Below are 9,174 nucleotides of genomic sequence, written 5' to 3'. Positions count from 1 at the left end.
TTGCGAAAGAAAAAGCAGCTTTAGAAACTTTCTTTTTTACCTTTCCTGTCTATAACCAACAACCGCGTCTCCAATCACCTCTGATGATGTGCAGTCCCCAAAATAAGTCGGACTATTTCATGCGACTTGTTATAAATATATTTATGGTGAACGTTTGGCTTTTAGCTAAGAGTTGGGTCTTTGCTAAGAATTGAATCTTTGACTATAAATACTTTTCTTTATGTTTTTTAATATATACAATCAATAATATAATTACTTATCATTCTTATTATTCTCTCTTTTTGTTCCTCAAATCATAATCTTTATTTTTATAACACATTATCTTCACGAATTCTACTCTATAGTTAAGTAATTATCTTTTTTTACTATTCACTTTATTTTTTCTCCTTTTTTTTAAACATTACTGTCAATTTTTTTATATATACATTTACGTTTCTTTAAATATCTATACCACACAAAAATAACTATTTTATCATTTTTTTCATAAATACATTTTTCTTTTTTCCCTTTGTTTTAATTCATATATGCATATCATGTAATATCATGTACGTAACACTAATCTTTCTTTCTTTCTTTGATAGTTTTTCATTTTTTTTCTTTAATTTGTTATATTATTATTCTTATTTGATTTATTTATATTATTTGTTTTCTGATTTATTTATATTATTTATTTTTTTATATAAATATAACATTTTATTTAATATTAATATCATTCCCTGAAGTGAATGATAATCAATCATATACAAATTTATTTTTGAAAGTGAATAATAATTGATTATAAACATAATCATTTCTCGAAGTTCATGATAAACATAATTATTCCTTGAAGTGAAGATATAGCACCCGTAATGCTAATATTACAATTTTATTTACATTCTCAGCAATAAATGTATAACTTTAACAATTTATTTAAATTATTTTTACATATTTAAAGGAATAATATATTTTATCAATTTTCTGAAGAAAATTGATTTATTTATTATTTATTTATCATTTTACTTTTCTTCCTTTCTTGTTATATGTATTATTAACATTATTATTCTTAATTATTTATTTGTTTTTATTTATAGAGCTATCATGTCAAATTTCAAAAGCTTGAATTTATTGTTCTTGATTTAACTGGCAAAAATTATTTAAAATGGGCGCTCGATGCTGAAACTCACTTAGTATTCAAAAAGCTTGGAGATACCATAAAGAAAGAGGTACAATCGTCAAGCAGAGATAAGGCTAAGGCACTAATTTTTCTACATCATCATCTCCATGAGGGGTTAAAAGTAGAATACATGATTGTTAAAGATCCACAAAAACTATGGACAAATTTGAAAGAGAGATATGAACACCAAAAGATTGTACTGTTGCCTAAAGCTCATTATGAATGGATACACTTAAGGCTGCAAGATTTTAAAACAGTCTGTGAATACAATTCTAAACTTTTCAAAATAAGTTTTTAAATGAAATTATGTGGCCAAAATGTCACAAATGAGGATTTAATGGAAAAAACTTATTCCACATTCTACGCTTCCAACGTGTTGTTGCAATAATAGTACCATGAAAAGGGTTTCAAAAGGCATTCTAATCTAATAGGTTGTCTCCTATTGGCATAAAAAAATAATGAATTATTAATGAAGAACTATGAAGTCCGTCCTACTGGCTCAACTGCTTTTCCTGAGTGAATGTGGCATGTGAACATAAAAGAAATTACGATTAAAATATTGGTCGAAACCGTGGTTGTGGACGTGGATGTAGGCGTGGGCATAGCAAATGGATCAATAAGGTTCCTATCCATAATCAAAAGTGGAACAAACATGAAAAGCGTGCTCCGAGCAATAATTCACAAAATGTAAAAAATTTGTGCTATCGATGCGAATTAAAAGGTCATTGGTCGTGTACATGTTGTACCCCTGAGCATTTTGTCAAGCTATATCAAAACTCTATCAAGAGGAAAGGGAAAACATAAGAGACCAATTTGACTATTCAATGAGATGAAGCTAACGGTGTTGAAACGAATCTGAAATCCACCGATGATATCTATGCAGACCTTGATGACTTCCTTAACCTTTGATTTTGGTGGCTCAAGCAATGACATTTTTTTAGATGCAATTTTCTTTATAGAAGAACATTAATCAAAAAATCTTTCATTTTAGATAATTTTTTAGCTAGTTTTTTTTCCTTTCTCCCTTTGATTGTAGTTTCAAGTTTTCTTTTGAAATTTTTTTCATTAATGGTAATTTTTATTTTTATTTTTTTGTAATGAAGATATGGATATTTCTCATGCTTCGCTCAAATTCAACAATGAAGAAGTATGTCTCGCTGACAGTGCTTCAACACGTACAATACTTAGAGACAAAAGATATTTTGTCTCTCTTGTTACAAACGAAGCAAATGTAAGTACAATTATGGGTAGTACAAAAATGATTGAAGGCTTTGGAAGAGCTACTATAGTATTACCTAATGGAACTAAGATCTTCAAATAATGCACTACTATCAAGTAAATCTCATAGAAACTTGCTATGTTTTAAAGATATCTGCCAAAATGAATACCATGTAGAAAATGCAAGAGAGGAAAACAGCGAATATCTTTATATTACAACTATGATATCAGGAGAAAAATGTGTGTTGGAGAAACTACCGGCTCTTTCTTCAGGTTTGTACTACACTACTATTAGCAATGTGAAATCACATACCATAGTAAACTAGAAGTTTACAAATACAAATATATTTATAATATGGTATGACTGGTTAGGTCATCCGGGTTCAATTATGATGAGAAGAATTATCAAGAATTCATCTGGTCACCCTCTAAAAGAACATAGAATCCTCTATTTTAATGAATTCTCATGTGTTGCGTGTTCTCAATGAAAGTTAATTACAAGACCATCTCAAGAAAAAATTGGAATCGAATCACCATCTTTTCTGGAATGCATTCATGGTGATATATATGGGCCCATTCACCCATCATGTGGACCATTTAAATATTTCATAGTTTTAATAGATGCATCTTCACGATGGTCCCACGTTTGTTTACTATCAACTCACAACATGGCATTTGCGAGATTGTTAGCTCAAATAATTAAATTAAAAACTCATTTTTTAGACTATGTTATAAAGGCAATATGCCTTGATAATGCTAGTGAATTTAGGTCACAATCATTTAATAATTATTGTGTGTCAACTAGAATTACTATAGAAGAGCCTATTGCTCATGTGCACACTTAGAATCATATAGTAGAATAATTGATTAAACGCCTTCAGTTAATAGCTAGACCATTACTTATGAGAACTAAAAAGCCCATTTCAGCATGGGGCATGCTGTTTTGTATGCTACAACACTTATACGCTTAAGACCAACAAGTTACCTAAAATTCTCTCCTTTACAACTGGATTGCGGTCAGGAGCCAAATATTTCTCATCTTAGGATATTTGGATGTACGATTTATGTCCCAATTACTCCACCACAATGCGTAAAGATGGGATCCCAAAGAAGATTGGAGATATATGTTGGTTAAGAATCCCCACCAATTACGAAATATCTTGAACCCACAACGGGTGATTTATTTAAGGCAAGATTTTCTGATTGCCACTTTGATGAAACAAATTTTCTAAAATTAGGGGGAGAAAACAAGCAGTTGAAAAAGAAAATTACTTGGAATATATTGTCGTTATTATATTTAGATCCTCACACTAGACAATGTGAAATAGAAGTACACAGGTTAATTCATATGCAAAATATTGCAAACCAATTGCCAGATACATTTACTAACCTAAAGAGAGTAACAAAATCTCACATTTCAGCTGCAAATGAACCAATAAAAATAAATATTTCAGAAGGTCAAATTGTTAGTGCAAATGAAAGCAATACACGCCTAAAGCGTGGAAGACCAATCGGTTCTAAGGATAAAAATTTCCCAAAAATGAGAGAGATAATCAATCATGATGGTCATAATATGGAGGCAAATACTCAAAGGGGATCCAAAGACATAACTATTATAAAACCTCTGAAGAGGTTCAGGTACCTGAAAATGAAGAGATCTCAATAAGTTATATCACTACTGGAAAAATATGGGATCAAAAGAATACTGTTGTCGACAATATTTTTGCTTATAATATTGTTGTAAAAATAGCAAAGTAAGATTAGAATCATGAACTAATTAAAATCTATCAAAAAATGCAAACAAAGTGATGGTTTTTAGTCCTATAGTCAAAACCACTGAAGGTATAGAACCAGTGGGATACAAGTAGAATTTTGTGCGCCAACGAAATGAGAAAAATGAAATAGAAAGATACAAAGCATGACTAGTAGCACAAGGGTTCTGACAAAAACCTGGTATTGACTATGTGAAAACATATTCTCCTGTGGTGAATTCAATAACATTAAGATATCTGATTAGTCTAGCTGTGCATGAAAAGCTTGACATGCGCCTAATGGATGTTGTTACAGCCTATTTATACGGCTCAATTGATAAAAAAATTTATATGAAAATCCCTGAAGGACTCAAAGTGCATGAAGCATACAATAATTCTCCGAAGATTTGTTTTGTAAAACTTCAAAAGTTCTTTTATGGATTAAAATAATCTGGACTTATGTGGTATATCTCAGTGAGTACTTATTGAAAGATGGATACAAAAATGACCGTATATGTCCATGTGTGTTCATAAAAAAAAAATCTAAATCCAAATTTGTTATTATTGCAGTATATATTGATGATTTAAGCATCATTGGATCACCTGAAGAGATTCCGAAAACTATAAATTATTTAAAAAGAGAATTTGAAATGAAAGATCTTGGTAAAACAAAATTTTGTCTTGGTTTACAAATTGAACACTTGATGGACGGTATATTCATCCATTATTCAACTTATATTGAGAAACTTTTGAAAAAAATTTATATGGACAAGGCACACCCATTGAGTACTTCAATGGTGGTGAGATCACTAGATGTGAATAAAGATCCATTTTGACCATGTGAAAATAATGAGGAGCCCCTTGGTCCTGAAGTACCTTATCTTAGTGCTATTGGTACACTAATGTATCTCGCTAACAATACAAGACCAGATATAGCTTTTTCAGTAAACTTATTATCGAGATTTAGCTCTTGTCCAACTAGAAGTTATTGGAATGGTGTCAAATATATATTAAGATATCTTCAAGGATCTGTTGATAATGGTTTATTTTACTCCAACGAATCAATATTTCAATTAGTTGGATATGCATATGTGATGAATCCACATTTCATGGTATTCATTTGCTCTAATTGGGTGGATTTCATCAACTTTTCTTGCATTTATCCATTGAAATAGCATAGTTTCATAAATTCTTCCTAAATTGTGCTTGAAAGTAAAAATATACTTTTTAGGCCTTTTAATTGCTAAATTTTATTCACTTTAATCCCATTTGATGTCTTGATGTGTTTGTTGAGTAATTTCAAGCTTATAAGGCAAGCATGGATTGAAAAAGTGAGGAAAGAAAGAATACAAATTGGAAGAATTCAAGAAATGAAGGATTTGGAAAGCTGCCAATCCTGACCTCTCTGTACTAAATTGATCATAACTTCAGCTACAGAGGTCCAAATGAGGCAGTTTTAGCGGCATTGGAAGGCTAATGTCCGGAGCTTCAAAATGATATATAATTTGCTATAGTAGAGATAAGTTTAAGTGTGCGTACGCACAAGTCAGAATTTAGCAAGTGTGCATACGCACACACCTGTGCGTATGCACAAATCCTGTCACGTGAGCTCATTAATTGTAATTCGCTGGCAGTGAATTTTGGGCCTCCAAAACCCAATCCAACTCATTTCTGAAGCTATTTCAATCCTAATCCAAGAGGAGGCAAGGGGGGAGCACTTAGTTTTAGATTTTTCTATGTTTTTGTCTTAGTTTTCTAGAGAGAGAAGCTCCCTCTTCTCTCTAGAATTTAGGTTTTTTTAGTTTAATTTTCTTTAATTTTAGCCTTTAATTCTTGTTCTAATGTAGTTTCGTTTATATTTTCATGCTTTATTGTCTTAATTCTCTTAGTTCTTCTTCTTAATTTCTCTTTTATGTCACTTTTATTTTATGCTTTGTTGACTTTAATTTCATTTAATATAAATTTATGTTTTCATGTTATTATTGCTTTCTTTAGTTGTTATTATTAATTTCTTGCATTTGGTAGTTTTAGATTTTGTTATTATTGTAATTTAATATGCTTTTATTTTCATGTACACCAAGTGTTTGATAAAAATGCTTGGCTTAGTTTTTACTTAGTTTTTCGTCACTCTTGGCTTGGAATTAAGGACTTTAGTGACCCTTGAGTCATTGATGTCCATTCTTGATTGATATATTAGAGTAGTTAGTTGATTTGGTTTCCACTAACTCTAAGTCTTCCATTAATAGAGCTGACTAGGACTTGTGGATTGAAATCAATTATGCCTATTTGACTTATCCTCGATGTTAGGGTTGAATAAGTAGGATTAACTCTTCATAATCATCATATGTTTGTGGTCAATGGCTAGGATAGGTAACCTTAGCTCTCAATCCATGCCAAGAGGTTTCTTAGCACTTGAATTTTCCTTTCTCTTGATTAATTGCTTGAGTTTAATTGCTTTTGATATTTAGTTATTTCATGCTCATTTACTTTCTTGCTATTTATATTTCTTGCCCCTGCCCATCAACCCCATTCTCTCATAGCCAATAATTGAGCACTTCATTTGCAATTCCTAGGGAAGACGACCCGGGAGTTACAATGGTGTTATGTTATTGGCTATTGTGAATATGTTAATATGTGAATATCTTATTTTTTGTTTGTTTTCTTGGTTTTGTTTGTGTAGAAGGTTAATTTTGGGAGCTCATAGCTTGTTGGAAACCCCATCAAAGCTTGGTACAATCAAAGCTTGGAAACTCCTTGATTAGAGCTCTCCATAAGCCCAACTTAAGGAAAATAAACCAAAGTGCTAGGTGGGAGACACCCCACCATGGTAACATCTTCCTAACCTCTCTTTGTATATAGTTTTAATTCATTGCATTTTGTTTCTTGTAGATAGCTTAGGTTTAGTTTAATTTCAAGCTTAGTTTGATTAGAATTTTGCTTTGATAATGTGTTTTTTGAGGAATAATTTGTTTTGGGGTTGAAAAGCTATTTTGGATGTCATGCTTGATGCCTTAGAGGCATAAAATTTTTTTGAAAAAAACAGAGCATGTGCGTGCGCACACACCTGTGCGTACGCACACCCCCCAAAATCTGCACTCTGTGCGTACGCACCCACCTGGGCGTAGGCACACTCATTAACACCCTCTCTGCTGGGAGCACTGATACACCTTGTGCGTCCGCATCCTCCCTATTTTCGTTCATGTGCGTACGTACAGACCTGTGTGCGTATGCACAGATGTCGAATTTTGACGTTTTATTTTCTTAAAAAAAAGAGAGCTTCATGTGCGTGCGCACAGACCTGTGCGTGCGCATCCCTTATCACCCCCTTCTATCCAGGTGATAAACCCCAATTTTGTGGTTTATATTGTGAAGAATTTGGGGGGTTTTGTCAATATTTTTTGCACTTATTCACAAGAATTGCATGGTTTTGTGTTCTCTTCCTAATATTGCTTCATGATGAAAAAGCATGCTTATTTTGCCTTAAAATTGCCATATTTTAATCCTCTTTTATTGCCATTCGATGCCGTGATATATTTGTTGAGTGATTTCAGGAATCATAGGGTAAGAATGGCCTAGAAGAGAGAAAAAGCATGCACAAGAGGAAGGAACATGAAGATTTGGATTTTTGGAGATTCAGCATGGGCGTGCACGCGCACATCACGCATACGCGTGGACCGGATAGCTGGAAGCGGCGTGCATGGATTGGCACTTACGCGCAGAACAGAGAAAGTCCATCGACGTGCACACGCACTTGGCGCGCATGCATGGATCACAAAGTCAATCGGCGCACACGCGTACATGGCGCGTACGCGCGATAAGCTGCACGTGACCTCATTAAAGGAAATCGTGCCTGGCGATTTCTGAGGCTCAAGAGGCCCAATTTCAAGCTGTTTCTGCATGGAAAAAGACCCAAGGATGCTAGGGGAAAGAGGGAGACCATTCATTCACACTTAGACATAATTTTTAGCTAGTTTTTGGGTCTTTGTTCTTTTAGAGAGAGAAACCCTTGTTCCTCTCTAGATCTAGCTTTGATTTGATCTTACCTTGTTGAATTCTGAATTGGATCTTGTTAATTACTAGTTTTAATTGTTTAATTTGAATCCCTTAGTATAATTTTGTTTAGATCTTGTGTTAGTTTTATGTTTACTTGTCAATTGTCATTTTATACCCATTTCATGAATCTTGTAGATCTTGATTTGTTAATGTTGCATTGATGATTTTCATGGTTAATTGTGTTGTTTGAATGATTCTATATTGATAATTGTTAGTGGGTATTTGTTAATTTCAATTTAATTACATTTTGGAAATGTCCTTATTTAGTACTTACCATGTGTTTGATGAAATGTTTCCTTTAGTTATGGAGTAATCTTCTCTACTCTTGGCCTAGGCTAAGGGAATCGGGCAAACTTGAGTCATTGGGTCTAATGAATTTGATGATTTGGGAATCCTTAGTGGTCAATTTGATAACCATTGACACTAACCTACTATTAAGTCAATTAGTAGTTAGGTTGGACCTTATGGGTTGATGTTGACTAAACCATTTAACATACTTCAAGTATAGAAGTACACTTAATGAGTTTGGTTCCTCATAATTGTCAAGATATGGTTATTAGACAAGGATAGTGACCCCAATTCCCATGTCTAGCCAAGAGTTGCTTTTATCATTCTTATTTAAAAACCTAAAAATCTTGATTGCTTGTCTTAGTTATGGTTAGTTGTTTAGTTTAGTGTAGAATTACATTGGATGTCATCTCATTAGTTTGGAATAGCTCACACCTTGCTTTAGTCATTTGAATTAGTTTCTTGCATTCCAAGATTACTTGCTTGGTAAGATTCCTAGTTTAATTTCTTGCTCATGACTTGCAACCTCGGATTTCTAACCAATGTTGACACATATGTTTGCCCATTCCTTGTGAGACGACCTGAGATTTGAATACTTCGGTTACTTTTATTGGGGTTGAACTTGTGACAACCAATTCCTTCTAAATTTGATTCACGGACTATTTTTTGGTTGAGGACTATACTTGCAACACGAAAATCATGTGAATTTCC

Source organism: Arachis ipaensis, chromosome B04 (genome assembly GCF_000816755.2).
Source record: "Arachis ipaensis cultivar K30076 chromosome B04, Araip1.1, whole genome shotgun sequence".
Classification (NCBI taxonomy): domain Eukaryota; kingdom Viridiplantae; phylum Streptophyta; class Magnoliopsida; order Fabales; family Fabaceae; genus Arachis; species Arachis ipaensis.
Note: the sequence above shows the minus strand (reverse complement) of the source record.